Below are 15,798 nucleotides of genomic sequence, written 5' to 3' on the forward strand. Positions count from 1 at the left end.
GTCCTCGGCAGAAGGCTGGGAAGGAAGTACGTGGCAACTGTGCTTGCAGCCAGACTAGAGGGGCCGTGGCAGAAAGATGGGAAGCTGGTCCAGCCAGGACCAGACCCTGGAGGGCCTTGAGGGCCATGACCCTCTGCATGGGGAGGGAGGGGCTGGATATAGGGGGGCTCAGGGCATGAAGGGATGGGGGACTCATTTGCTGAAACAGGGAGATGAGGGCAGGGCTTCCTCTTTGAAAACCTATTTAGCAAAGAAATCCTGTTTAATGTAGAAGTTCTTAACCTGGGGTCCATGGACCACTTCGGGGGCAGGGAAGGAGGATGTCTGTGAGCCTGTATGGGAAAACATTACATCTTTATTTTTGCTATTGTCTAACTGAAATGTTTCAGTGTCTTTCATTATGAATGTTGCCAACAACCCAGAGCAGGAGGACCAGTAGCTGGGATTTTACCATGGGTAGACATCATGCCACATTATTATTGTTACAGATACCTTGAAATGTCGTTTCTACTCATCATTAATGTCAAAATTATTTTCTCAGCCCCAGATCTTGTTGATTGATACATTAACAAAGAAGCACCTATATTAGCACACTGCAATGTTTTGATAATGGTATTTAAATACAGTTGAGTGCTTTTGTTATTTGATTTTATGCATTTAAAAATATTATTCTGAGAAAAGGTCCATAGCTTCAGGAGGCTGCCAAATAGGCCCACTTTACAAAAAGGGCTTAGAATGCAGGAATGGGACCTGTCTGTTTCTTTCACATCTTTTACCTTTAATTCTCTGCTTTGGTTAGCTAAGAAGCAACAGTGACTTGGCCTGCTGGGATCCCTGCAAGCTGGGATCTTGTCTTCTGCAACTCTCTTGGCTCAGGACTCAAGGATAGAGCTCAAGAAATGTTATCTGAACTTGAATTTGGTGTAGACATTTAAAAACCAAGAGTTTTCACACGTATCTGGATTTGTGGCTTCTCTAACAGAATCGGAAAGTCTGGCGGCTCAGGGGCTGCCTCCCCACCTCCCCTCCTGCAGCGACTGGAAGTAGGGTCCACACTGTGGCCAGAGGGCCTCTCCACAGCCTGCACAGCCCCTGGGCGCCCCGCCGCAGGCAGACATTCCCCGATGACTCGCAAGACATGTTTGATCCTCAGGCGGGAAGGGACAGGTGTGATTTACCCCAAAGTCACAATCCAAATCCGGAGGCAGACTTAACAGCAAGCGGCGATTTCCTGAGCTGGCCCGGGCTGTACCGCTGAAGGAGAGAACATCTGAACGCGGCAGCTTTGGCAAGGCCCAGCTGACCGGTCAGAACACAGGGCAATCGGGAGCCACAGGCGGCTCAAGGTCTCCCTGACCCTGTTTGTGTCTCTTGCTCCACTGCACTCGCCTGCTGAAGACCTTTGGTTGTCCCTCACTGCGCTGAGATGGGAACCTGGGCCCTGGGGAGCCCCCTGACTGCCTGGCCACTCACCCCCTGTCCTCCAGCCCTGGGTCCTCTTCCTGCTTCTTGAATCGAGTCTGTTCTCACCCAGAGTGTCTGCACTCACTGTTCCCTCTGCTTGCATCACCTGCATAGTCATTTCTCTCTGTATCATTCAGGACAAATGTCACCTCCTGGGGTGGGGGAATTCCCTGACTGCTCTCCCCAAAGTTTGCCTCTTTCTGCCCTCCAGACACTTTCTGTCTTGCTACCCTGCTTTCTTCTCCTCAAGGCTCTTACCATCATCCAAAAACCATGTTCATAACTTCCCTGTTTACTGTTGGTCTGCCTACTCTGTACAGAGTCCACGAGGACAAGGCCCTTTGTGCCCGGACACTGCTGTCCACAAATACTGCCGGGCAAGTGGGGAACCAATGAGTGGCCTCCTGCCATCCGTGTCCAGCACCGCGCCTCTCTCCTCCCTCCATCCCTCACCCCAGGGGTCAGGGTCAGGCTCAGGGACTGGGTGAAGATGACAGTTCTGGTAAATGACTTGGCAATTTGAAAAAGCTGATATTTTTAAGCCTTTGTCAAAATATTCTTGCAGCAACACACTGTGCCTTCCACTGCCTCCCCGGGGGTCATTGAGAAAATCATTTAACTTTTCTGAGCCTGTTTCCTCATAAACAATATTGACCTCATGGGACTGTTTGTGCAAATGCAATGCCTAGGAAGTGCCCCATCCCTGCCTGAGCATACAGTAGGTGCTTGAGTAAATAAACCAAGCCCTTCACCATTCCCTGACCCAGCCCCCAGCGCCCCCTTTAAGTTGGAGCTGGAAGAAAGCATGTCAATCATGGGGTAATTTATGCAGCATGATATGCCTTTATTATTCCACGCTGAGTCTGGGCTCCTACTGTCCAATGAAGGTCAAAAGGAGGTATGGCTTTTATCTCTCCAGCAGCTCTGCAAACACCAGGGGGAGGGGGCAGGCTCACAGAGGCTTCCTCCTGAAAACAAACAGACCCTCTCCCCTGCCCTGAATAGCTTTCCTCAATCAAAGCTGTAAACGTCTCAAAGCAGCAGGACTTCGCCCTGAGACTTGAGGGGCTAATAAAGCGTTGAATGGAGAGAGTGACCCCTAACTGGCAGAGGGGTCCCCGCTGGGCCCAGGGCCTGCGCCTGCTGCCTCGTGGAGAATCCAAAGGTCACGTGTCATTAGTCAGTGTCTTACAGCGACCCTTTCAAAATTATCGATAAAGGGGAAGGAGGCCCTTTTTGTTGCGAATCCTGAAGCGATTTTCTTCTTCTCTCTCTCTCTCTCTCTCTTTCTTTCTTTCTTTTTTTCACTGTTGGAGGAACTACACAGCCACATCTTTTTCTTGTTTTCTTTCAGAGGCCAAAAGAACTGGTTTGAAATCAGGAGTTTCATGCCTTGGGAGAAATAAAGGTTGGGACCAGATTCTTTTCCTTTTGATGCAGTTTCTCCAAGAAGCTGGGGCTCTGAGAAGTGCCTGGATTTGGGTTCCCATGAACACTTGTTTTGTCCTTGTCCCCAGATCCTTCTCAACGGTTTTGAATTCTTCTGAGGCCTGTTCCTCCCTTCTCACCTCTCCCTTTTGGCCAAAGACCCGGGGGCTCTGTGAAGGCCTGAGGAGGGTAGAGCGACCATGAATCTCCAGCAATCGTCTTCTCTCCTGTGACTCAGTTTCCTCGTCTGTGTCCACCACACCACGACAACAGCATCCTGAGCCCAGAGGGGAGTGACCTGCATGACCTCATTAGGGTCAGAGGAGCACTTTAAAGAGATAATCAGCCCTTCATCTAATGGGGAGAATGACTGCGATGATCTTATTTCCTTTATTATTTACTTAGTCCCAGCAGTTTACAGCTGAGGCCAACATGTGGTTGTGGTCGCGTTAATCTTTAATCCATTAGCCATGGATTGCTTCGATGGCATTCCTGGGTTTATAGGTAGTGGTTACATTGCTTTTTATTGTTGTGCATTTTGTGAAGTAATTAAGGGCCTCATCATACTCCATCGGAAAATGCCCATTGCGAAGACAAACCTTGACACGCATGTGTATGTGTGCGGAGGAAGGCGGAAATTTCCTGTAGTCAAAATTACTCTGGAAAATTCCCTAACTCCTTCACCAAGCTCTGCATACGTAGCTAGGTGTGGATAACACTACGTAGCTTGCATAGCACACCCATACAGAGCTGCACCGGGACAAATTCCCATCGCTCTGGAGGTCAGAGGAAGCACTTGGCTGGCATTTAGAGGACAGGCTGTGTGAATATTTTGTATCTTGAAGCACTAGAATTGTGCTCCTCAGGGCAAGATGCTCAGAGGCACCCCACCCTGTTTAAATCTCTCCCTTTAAAATCAAATTTGATTAAGTTAAATGCCCTTGTCCTGTGACCTCCACTTTTTTTTTTCCGTGTGTCATCTTTACGTATTGGGTTATTTTCACTCCAAATAAATTAATATTCCCATATCTCACTTGTCTCCCTGGAGGGGAGCAGCAATCACGCGGGCCAGCACACACCACAGATAAGCCACGTGGTTTTATAAAGCGATGATGAGGACATTGAACTCCTTGAGCCATATAGCAGTGCCCTGGACTGGGAGGCTGGGACTGCTTCTGGCATGGCCCATGGCAGGACCTCCACCTTCCAGCAGAGGAACTCCTGAAGGGTAGCAGGGCTGGTCGCCATCAGGTGAGGATCTGGCCCAGAGCAGGTGTCCATGAACGTTTACTGAGAGAGGGAATGTAAAAGGAGCCTCAGGGAGAAGTTTATGAAAGGTGAGTGTTGGGGGTGAGGGTGGACAAGTAGGGGCTGGGGAAGCAGAGGTGGGAGAGAGGGAATTAGCAGGGAAAAAAGGTGAAGGCACAAAACTGTAAAGGGGCAGGCTTTTATGTTAAAGAAGAAAGGGTTAATGAAGCTGAGCTGATTTTGCAAGTGCATGGGCGTTCCCAGGGCTCCTGGACCAGGTTACCACCCTTTGCTCGGTTTCCTGACCTCTGGGATCTCCTGGATCTCCCGTCTTTCCACCCCTGCTGTTGCCACACCCTCACAGTCTCTGCCTGGTCTATTGCAGGAGGGCGACCTGTTCTCCCCCAGCTCCTCTGGGCCTAGCCACTCCAGAGCAGCTAGGGGGTCACGGCGTTTGGTGGATGACTTCCCTCTAAGCCCTGACTGGGCTGCCTGCTCACAGGCACTTAGGAACCCACCAGATCTGGGCCTCTTTGTGTTTTCTAGTCATGCCCAGAGGATTCCCAGACCAAGGTCCCTACCCAAGCTGTGGGAACTCAGTCTTTGTCCCACCCTTCCTGGACTTCTCCTGCCTTGAGAAATGGGCCCTATTGGGTTTGTCCTACTGAGAAACAAGCCCCTGGTTTCTTGCTGCCTCAGCTTCCCCACCTGTAAAATAGGGCTTTGTATTACTTCCGATCTCACAGAGTCATTTTGAGTACTAAATGAATAGACTCCTGAGCAGTATCCATTCATTTAATCCTGGTGTATAATTATTATTATTTCTGATTTCAGTTTATTATTAATTATTGTTTTGTTATTCTGCATTATTGTTTATTATTTTTATTTCATTCTTTCTTTTTGTTTGTTTTTTTTTTTAGAAACAGGGTCTTGCTTTGTTGCCTGGGCTAGAGTGCAGTGGTGTCATAGCTCAAACTCAAACTCCTGGGCTCCAGTGATCCTCCTGCCTCAGCCTCCCAAGCTGCTGGGACTACAGGTGCGCACCACTAATTTTTCTATTTTTTTGTAAAGATGGGGTCTTGTTCATGCTTGCGCTGGGCTCAAACTCCTGGGTTCAAATGACCTCCCAAGTGCTAGGATTACAGCTATGAGCTGCCACACCCAACTTCGTTTACTATTGTTTCTTATTTCATTTCGTATAATGATACATATGATTTTGCTATTGGTTTTGATTATGTGTATTATTTTTATTATTGATAATTAGCTATTACCATAGGATGACTCTGCATATTTTATTTTTAACCAGCCTGGATTATTTTCTGTTGGATGGGAGTCTGTTCCTGCCAATGTGGGCACCAATCACAAATGGGCACAGTGACACCATAGGGTGCTTCAATATTTATCTTTTCCTATTCATCTATAGTGGATAATTTATACAATTATTCATATTTTTTTCTTAAATCACAAAACAAGAGTCATCAACATGTGACATGTCTCATTTGGCTGTGCTCGGACTTTAAGAGGCCACAACTGCTGATCAGAGGTGCAGCCTGGGTTCCAGACTCCGCAGGGCCGGGTGGGCATTCCCGACCCAGTGACCGCGCTCTGTGTGCACACAAGCCGCGGTGCCCTCGTCTGGGGTAGCGGACAGCATAGCCTCAATGTCAGGGAGGCCAAGAGGGATTTCTGGTTCTGGTGTCAGTCCTTTGTCAGCTACAAGACCCCTCTTTGAGCCTCAGCTCTTTGCTGTGCAAAACGTGGCCTATTAGGAGGAATAAACGGGACGCCGCCAAGCCCTTAGCACGAAATGTTGCACAAATATTGGGGAAGTGACACCTCTTGGGCCCTCAATTTCTTCATCAATGAAATGGACATGCCGACTCTCCCTGCCTGGATCCGTGGAGGATTTCAGGATATCCAACATGGGTAAAGTACCCGGCATTTGCAAAGCGTGCTGCATTAACTATGGATTCCTTCTCACTCCTTCACCTTGAATCCCAGAGAGCGCCTGCGAAAGGGAAAACATAAAGCCCGTCCTTGCCCATTTCCGGGACTTACTCCTCCAGGGAGCCTTGAAATATTAGCCTGGCCCGCAGAGCTAGGAAGTGAGCCAGCAAAGGGTGCCTCTCCCCTCAGGAGCAGAGATGACGGCAGGATTCTTTTCAAGTTTTCCCTTTGGGACTGACATTTTATTAGCGTAGAGATAAGTAATGCCAGATAAGAGGCCTCTGGTTTTACATCTGGGGCTGAAAGAACGAACGTTGTCTGGGAGAGAAAACATGACTTTTCTTGCAGGGGCGAATCCCAGCCGGGGAGAGGGAGGTGGTGCCCCTGGGCATGTGCCGCCAGCAGCTTTTGGGCTCGGTGAGAAGCAAGTTTTGACAACAGCAATGCTAATTGATTAAATGTTCTCATCAGAGATTACAGTGCAAAGAGTGATCACATTTTTATTTCTTTCAGGAGGGGAGGTCATTCCCTTCCTTTAATATCTCTATTTATCCATGTATCTTATATCTGAAAGTACAAAAAGCCCCAGTTAGTTACTTCTGGACCCTGAGGCTCAGTCAGTCTTTGTTCATCTTAAATAATAGGTTTACTACAAACAATCTTGTGCAGTTGCCTTTGGTTTTCTGGGTTTGATTGGAAATTGAACTTGCAGCTGGACAGAGCGCCAGCTTTGTGGTTGTTGAATTGAAACCTGGTTCTGCCATATACCGTGTGTGTAGATTTAGGCAAAGCATTTGCACTCTCTGGGCCTCACTTTTTTCATCTGTAAAATGGGAGTTAAATAAATCTATTTAGTAAAAAAAAAAATCCGTGCAGGAGTAGGTGAAAAAAAACACATAAGCTTTCCTTACAAAACAAGGCCGGGCGCGGTGGTTCACGCCTATAATCCTAGCACTCTGGGAGGCCGAGGCGGGCGGATTGTTCAAGCTCAGAAGTTCTAGACCAGCCTGAGCAAGAGCGAGACCCCCGTCTCTACTAAACATAGAAAGAAATGAATCGGACAACTAAAAATGTATAGAAAAAAAATTAGCCGGGCATGGTGGCGCATGCTTGTAGTCCCAGCTACTCGGGAGGCTGAGGCAGTAGGATCACTTGAGCCCAGGAGTTTGAGGTTGCTGTGAGCTAGTATGACGCCGCGGCACTCTAACCCAGGCAAGAGAGTGAGACTCTGTCTCAAAACAAAACAAAACAAAACAAGAACGAATAAAAACCTTTGTCAAAAGACACTGTTTTAGCAAAAGATGGAAAAGCTGGGGGAAAAAGAAAACACTATTAAGAAAATAAAAAGGCACCCAGAGACAGGAAGAAAATATTCACAATGTATACATTTGACACAGGATTTGTAATCAGAATATATAAAAACTCTTTCAACTCAATATAAGAAGACAAACAACACAATTAAAAAATGAGCATAAGATTTGGACACTTCACCAAAGAAGTTATGCAAATGGTCAGTAAGTGCAGCAAAAATGCTCAACATGATTAGTCACCATCATTTGCAAATTAAAACCACAATGAGATCCCACTACACAGTCATTAGAATGGCTGAAATCAAGAAGACTGCCAACACCCGCGTTGGCCCAGACGTGAAGCAATCGGAACTCACACCCGCCAATAGGAAATGTAAAATGTACAACCACTTAGAAAAACAGTTTGGCAGTTTTTAAAAATAAAATTAAACATATACCTACCATGTGACTGAGCCATTCTACTCTTTTTTTTTTTTTTTTTTTTCGAGACAGAGTCTCACTGTGTTGCCTGGGCTAGAGTGCCGTGGTGTCATAGCTCAAACTCAAACTCCTGGGCTCCAGTGATCCTCCTGCCTCAGCCTCTCGAGTAGCTGGGACTACAGACATGCGCCACCATGCCCGGCTAATTTTTTCTATATATTTTTAGTTGTCCAATTAATTTCTTTCTAATTTTAGTAGAGACGGGGTCTCGCTCTTGCTCAGGTTGGTTTCGAACTCCTGAGCTCAAACAATCCGCCCGCCTCGGCCTCCCAGAGAGCTAGGATTACAGGCGTGAGCCACCGCGCCCGGCCCATTCTACTCTTAAGTATTTACTCAAGGAAAAAAAATAAAAACTTGTACAAGAATACGGACAGTAGCTTTATTCATAATAGCCATGAACTGGACAGAATGCAAATGAATAAATGGACACATCATGTGTGGCACAGTCGCTGATGCAATGGGACGGTACTCCGCGATGAGAAGGAATGAAGCGCAGTGCACACCACGACAGGGATGGATCTCAGAAACGTTCTGATAAGCAAAAGCAGCCACACACAGAGAACATGGACTATGTGATTTCATTTACGTGAAGTTCTGGAAAAGGCAAAATGAATGTATTGTGAAAAAATAAGAACAGTGCAGTGGTCTGGAGAGGACCTAAGGGAATTTTCTGGAATGATGTCTACCTGGATGGTGGCCTCATATGCTTTGCATACAAATTAAATGAAAAAACCACTGAGCTGTACACTAAAGATGTGTATATTTTATGTGCATGAATTACACCTCAATAAAATAATGTTAAAAACATAATCAGGCCTATTATCCTCTCGATTAGAAACAGGGAATCAGACCAATGACTGTCCAATGGGCGCTGCCTGCCCAGGAAGTCTTCTTTCCTAAATGGACCCACAAGCAAAACCCATTCTATCTAACTCAGAAGCATGCATATTTTCAACCATAATGGCTACAATGAAAAAGACAATGCCAAATATTGGTGAGGGTGAGGAGAAACTAGAACTCCCCTGCAGCACTAGTGGGAGTGTAAATGAGTTAAACCACTCCGGATCTGGAAAACTGACAGTATCCCCCAAAGCTAAACAGTTGCACAGCATATGGCCTAGTCACTCCATTCCTGGATGTATACCCAGGACAGCTGAGTCTGTATGTTCACCAAAAGACAGACAAGAATATGTTGGGTTTTTTTTAATCTTTAAAGCAGGTTTATTGAGATTTAATTCACCCATTTAAAGTGTACAATTAGGCTTTTAGTATATTCGGAGTTGTGAAGCCATCACCAATCAATTTTAGAACGTTTTTATTACCCCAGAAAGAAACCGTTTATCCATTAGCAGTCACTTCCCATTCCCTCCCCCCAACACTGCTCATCCATCCCTACGCAACTGCTAATCTACTTTCTGTCTCTATAGATTTGTCCATTCTGAACATTTTATATTAATGTAAATGGAACCATGCAGTATATAGTCATTTGTGATTGGCTTCTTTCACTTAGTATAACGTTTTCAGGGTGTATATATATTACAGCATATTTACTATTTCATTCCTTCTTATTGCTGAATAATATTCCATTTGTATGGATATACCGCATGTTACTGATTCATTCATCAGTGGATGACCATGTGGGTGGCTTCCACTTTTTCTTTAAACTTTTTTTTATTACTATTGTTAAGTATAGGCACAATGTTGCATAGCAGATCTCTAGAACCTAGGCACCTTACATAACTAAAACCTTACACCCAGTGAACAGCAACCTCCCACTTCTGCTCTCTCCAGCCCCTGGCAACCACCATTCCACTCTCTGTTTCTATGAGCTTGACTATTTTGATACCTCGTATAAGTGGAATCAGGAGTATTTGTCCTTCTGTGACTGGCTTATCTCACTTAGCATAATGCCCTCCAGGTATGTCCTAGTTGTAGCATATGGCAGGAAAGGATTTCCTTCTTTTTAAAGGCTAAATAATACTCCACTGAATAGACAAGAACATTTACAGCAGCACTCTTTGTGATAGTTCCGAACTTGAAACCATCCAGATGCAAGCTGCAGTGGAATGCCTAATGAACTGTTGTATATTCCTGTTTTGAAATGCTGTATAGTGGACAGGAGCGAAGAAAATCCAACATGCAACCATGGTATTGAGCAAAAGAGAGAAAAAGACTCAACAGAGAACACAGTGCATGATCTCATTTCTATGAAGTTCAAAACCAGGCATGGTGGAATAAATCAGAACGTGGTTGCTTTTTGCGTGGGAGGAGCCTGGAATTGACTGGGAAGGGGCGCAGAGGGTCATTCTGGGGTCATGGAAATGTTCTCTGTATAGCTTTATCGCCTTGCTGGTTCCATTGGTGTATACGTTTGTCCAAACTCATCAAACTTTACTCTTAAAATGGGTGCATTTTATTGGATGTAACTTATACTGCTGTAAAATTGATTTTAAAAAACCATTTCGCAGGTCATTTGGGAGCTAACTAGCACATAAAAGCCTTTTAATAAATATTTCTACCATGAGGGAGAAACACATAGAAGGTGACTGAAAGGCTATTAGTTGATGAACTGATAAATAGCCCTTTCCTCCAAATTAGTAAGGGAGAGACGAATTTGATGCTGGTTCTGATAAACTGGCAAAAGTCGTTGTGAGCCGGGAGAGGCTTCAGATAGGCGCCACGCCGGGGGTGGGTCGCTCCGCCTGGCCAAAGCAGGGCTGCCTTCCCGGGAAGCTGGCAGCACTGCATTTGGAAGCTGGACTTCAAATAGCCATCATTGTTGTCAGGCCTGGCGTTGCTTTCCATCCTTTGAAAAACAGATTTGCTTGTATGTTTTTGTTTGTCTGCTAGTTTTTTTTTTTAATTATAAAAATGGGTTATGCTCTTTAACAAGCAGAAAAGTGGAAAGAAGAAAATCACCACAATCCCTCCTCTTCAAAAATAACCACAGTTAGAGTTAGGTGGATTTCTTTCTAATTTTCCTGGAATGTATTCTTTCTTGCTATGGGATCATACTATAGCGTAAGCAATTTCCACACCTTTATAAGCTCTCTGCCAGTGTTATTTTAAGGTACAGAACAGGCCCCTTGGTTTTATTAACCATTTCTTCCTGTTGCCCGGTTTTCATCATTGTAACTAACTTTGCAAGATTTCCATCCTTCAGAAAGTTTTTTTTCTTTTTAGCTGTGATTAATATGATTTCCTCAGGATAGAGTCCTAAAAATGGAATTACTATGCTATAGGAACATTTGTAAGGCCCTTGGTACATAATTCCGATTTGTTCTCCAAGAAATTTGCACCACTGTAGGCCATCACCAACATGTGAATTCCAGTTTTATCACACTGCCAAGTACTAGGTTTTATCAAAAAAAATGAATCAGTATTTGGACAGGCAAAAATGATCTTCCCTTTCTGGTTGCATTCTTTGATGCCTTGAGACATTGGTTATTTTCCTGTATGTTAGTCAGTTGTGCTTCCTCTTTCAGTGATCACCAATCATTGACCTTCCCACCGACCAGAGGGCATCTCAGACCCCTTTCTGCAGGAAGGTCACTGAGCCAAAGACACATGAATGACTGCATTGGATCCCTGACCTCCACCTTCCTCTACTTACTAAAATGAATCAGGAGCTATGCCCCAGATCTCAAAGCAATGACTCTCAAACTTTATTGTGCATAGGATTTATCTGGGGAAGTTATTTAACTGTAAAATGCCTGGAGCCACCTTCCGATGTTCTGAGTTAGCAGAACTGTGGTGGGCTTTAAGAATCTGCATTTTAAATAAGTATCCTGAGTGATTCTGATGCTGGTGGTCCCCAAAACAAGCTCTGAAGTAAAAAACTGCCCCAAAGAGAGGGCTGGATTTCATTATCATTTTCACATGGGCGTGCCCAGTTTAGGCGGTGAGGAATGAGAAGACTCAGTTTTCAGCACTTGCCTGGTGTAGAGTAGGCACTTAACATAGGCTTATTCATTCGTTGATGCTTCTTAATTCTATGCATCCAATAGGTGCCCATTAACTAGTATTTCTGCTTTGCCATTAGGAGCTAGGCATGTGGTAGGCATGCAAAGGCATTCAGCAAAGGCTCATTGCCCCAGGTTAATGCAAGTGCCAGGCATACTATAGGTGTTCAGTAAATATGACAAGCCACATGCCCAGCAGTAGCAGGGACAGGTCTCAGTGTAGTCCTAACATCTTCTCAGGGAGAAGCCACTAGGAGCTTTCTTGCGTGTCTGTTTTGGGAGGGCAAGGGAAGAAGGTTACAGGATCGACATACATTCCAGACTCAACCAGTAGAACTTGCAGATCCTGTGAGAAGTGCCATCTACCTAGACCCTCAGGCCTGTGTCACGCATCATGTGACTTGCCATTTGCCTGGGTTTGGTTAACATTTGAGCCCTTTTATAAGCTCATTTACCCCCGGCAGCAGGCTTGGAAGGGCTGTCACCTGGGTAATCCTAGCCAAGTCCCCTCTCTATCCATGTCCCACTTCTCTTTCTTCTAACTCTTCCTCCCATAGCTTCTGAAGCTAAGGTCTTCCCTGAGACCTGCAGAGAGAAATGTCACCCCTCTTCCCCAACAGAGCCCTCCAAAGGAGTTCAGAAGGCTGCTGAGGTGGAGGTCTTCCTTTGAAAGATGGGAATCCTTCTTCTGGGCACTGGGTTATGAATAGCAGCGCAGGAATGATTCTCTGTGTTTTGTGGATTAAATGACTCACTTTTCAGAATTGCCCTTGTGCTTGCTTGGCGAACACTGTCCACAAGCCCCATGGCCCAGCCAGACTGCAGAATTCCATCAGTTCCCTGGGCCTCCTAAAATTCAGTTCTCCGTATGCATCCACCGCGACATGGTCCTGGGGAAACTGGGAGGATGTGTCCCGAGTCCTCTGTTCACAGAAGTGTTTGGGAGCGTGTGAGAAGGCGTAGGTGAGCACATAAGGTGCACTGTTCCGATAAGAAACAGCATCCGGTGTGTCAGCCAGCTGTGCCCTCTGCAGCTAAACGCAGAGGTTGTCGCAGATACTGGAAGGAATAAAGACCAGAAGCATGACAGGGAGGAAGGCAGTAAAGCAGCTATGGAATCCTTAGTAGCCAATAAAAATGATGTCTGGAAGAATACACAGTGACGTAGGAAGATGCCATGCGTAATTGGGAAACATAAGTTACAGAAGACCGAGCTCCTTATTTCAGTTAAACACATAAACCCAGAAAAAAGTCTGGAAAAATGCTCGTCAAAATGTTAACAGTGGCCATGAATGGTGGGACTACAGGAGATTTTTATCATCTTCTTTTTATTTTTCTATTTTTTTCAAAAGTTTATACGTTAAATACATTGTGGTTTTCCTATATATTCAAAATATATACCTAAAGAGTATAAATGAAAAATAAAATTTTCTGCTCTTCACAACCTCCATTCCTATTCTCTAGAGCTAAATATACGTGATTGTTTGTGGGTAATCTTCAAAAAATTCAAGGCATAATAAAAATGTATGTATTACATATGTATGTGTTTTTAAACAGAAAAGAATCATGCTATATACGCTTATTTGCAACTTCATGCTGCCTTATTCTTTTTAATGGCTACATTGTATTCTATTGCATGAATATGTCATAATTTATTTAAATATTTTCTTCTTTGTGGTCATTTAGGCCATTAATAGTATTTTTGTCTATTAATAAGTATCAAATTATTAATATAATTTTAAAAATAAAGAAAAGGAAGGCAGGAGGGCAGGTAGTCAGGGATTTGATTACCAGGGAGAGATGCAGTGCTAAGAATTACAAAAGGCACCAATAGCCCACTGAGTGAGCAAAACAGAACAAACCAACCCCAGACTCCCAAAACTCACTGGTGAGCTCCCTCCTGGCCCTGTCCCCTGTCCCTCTGAGGGCCCATCTGAAGCTCTGAGATAGGCCCAGCACAGGAGCTAATCCTCAGGGAATGAGGATGCATTTAATAACCTGCTCATCCCACAAGCCCCCAGAGGAAGCAATCCAATGATATTTCAACAGTTTCCTCTTTGAATCCAAGACACAAAATTCTTCATCTATTGGCATGCAGTTACATACCACATTCTAGCAGAAGTATTTTATGTATGGGTTCACTGTTCGGGAGAGAGATCAATGCTTTACTGGATATCACAGACATGCAAATCTAAAACCTAGTGTAGAGTCATCTCTTGAATGCAGAGTCAGTTACATATTGCGGGGGGCGGGGCATGCCTGACTCTACCTGGAAGGCTCAGAACAGATTTCACAGACAAGAACACAGTGGACTTGGGTTTTGAAGGATGAATAGGAGTTCTCTGGCAAGAGACTAAGGGAACAGCCTGGGCAAAGGCACAGCCATTTTAAAGTAGGGTTTGTTTATTTGAGTAATGGTGAGTCAGCTAGTATGGCTGAAATACAGGGAAGTGGCAGGAATAGGCTAGAAAGACAGGTTGGATGAGGTTGTGAAAGTCCTTGAATGCCAGATTAGGAAGATGACATTTTTACTCTGAGGGCAATGGGGACTCATGGAAGGTTTTAAGCAGGGAAGTAACACAATCAGATTGTCACTGTAGGGATGACCACACTGACAGACAGATTAGTTGGACACAGAGAGTGTTTGGAAACAAAAAGATAGATTAGTCCAAGGCCAAGAGCAGTAGAAATTTTGGTTTATTTTGTTCCTTGGTGATACAAGTCCTTAGTAGGAGAACTAGTATCTTACCAAAGACATGCCACTTTTAGGCACCCCTCTTATAACCAAACTCTTGTATGGAATATGTGTGTGGGTACTCTCTGCAACATTGCCTATACTACATGGAACCACAAAAATTGTTATTTTTGTGGGTCAAAAATGACCAAATATTGATAATTTCCTGTGGCTCAACTTAACAGCAGCAAAAAACTTGCCCCAATCTAAATGCTGATTGGCAGGGACTTGGTCAGACGTGGCATCTGTACAGATGAATTAGCTTTATGTGAGTGCATGTGCTCCAGCCTGGTCTCTAAGACTTATTAAGGACTTCCTGTTTTTTAAAGCTTTGATAATAGTATTATGTGTATACTTTAAAAAGAATCTTTATCTTTCAGAGATATGACCTGAACTATTTATAGTTAAAACAATTTGATGTCTGATATTTGCTTCAAAATAGTCCAGGGCAGGGTGGGGTGGGTGGGAGGCAGGGAGTGGACATCTGTTGAAGCCGAGTGATGGGCACATGGGAATTCATTTCACTGTTTTGTCTGCGTTTGTATGTGTTTGGCAAGTTTCCATAATAACCTGGTTTCGAAAATGCAAGAAGTAGATCAGTTTGTCAAGAATACTGCCATTTGTGTGAAGGGAAGGGATATATTTTGCCTGCACACACATATGCTCTGTGCTGGTATAGATGGGAGAATATTTTTGGAAGGAAAGTCAGGAGTGAGAGGGAGATATACTCCTTTGTACTTAAAAAAAACTTACGATGTATTATTTTTAAAAAATAAAATAAAACAGTGTAAAAAAAATATAGATGTGTATTTTATCGCCAGCTTTGTGCTAACTCACAATGTGTGTTGGCCTCAGTTTCCTTATTCACAGACTGCAGAGAGCAGCCCCTCCCTGTCCTCTGAGCTTGGAAAAGAACTGGAAATAATGATAGAAATTACGTAGCCTAGGGCCTGCAGCATAGCTGTTTCTCAGTCTTAGTGATAAAAATAGCAAAGCCACCGTGTGCACACCATGAAATTATAGACGGGAAAGAAACCCTCTGAGCCTATGAGGTGTCCAGGTGTGACGCCTGTTTCATACTTGCTGTGTCCTCGCTTCTCATTAGGCAAAGAGGCCGGATTCTGCCCGCAGCTGTCTACATTAATCAGATTCACCAGGTAATTGCTCTACTCCCCACCCCCAACCCCATCACTTCCTATGTGTGGGCTACCCTCAAACCCCAGGC

Source organism: Propithecus coquereli, unplaced genomic scaffold (genome assembly GCF_000956105.1).
Source record: "Propithecus coquereli isolate 6110/MARCELLA unplaced genomic scaffold, Pcoq_1.0 Scaffold842, whole genome shotgun sequence".
NCBI lineage: Eukaryota > Metazoa > Chordata > Mammalia > Primates > Indriidae > Propithecus > Propithecus coquereli.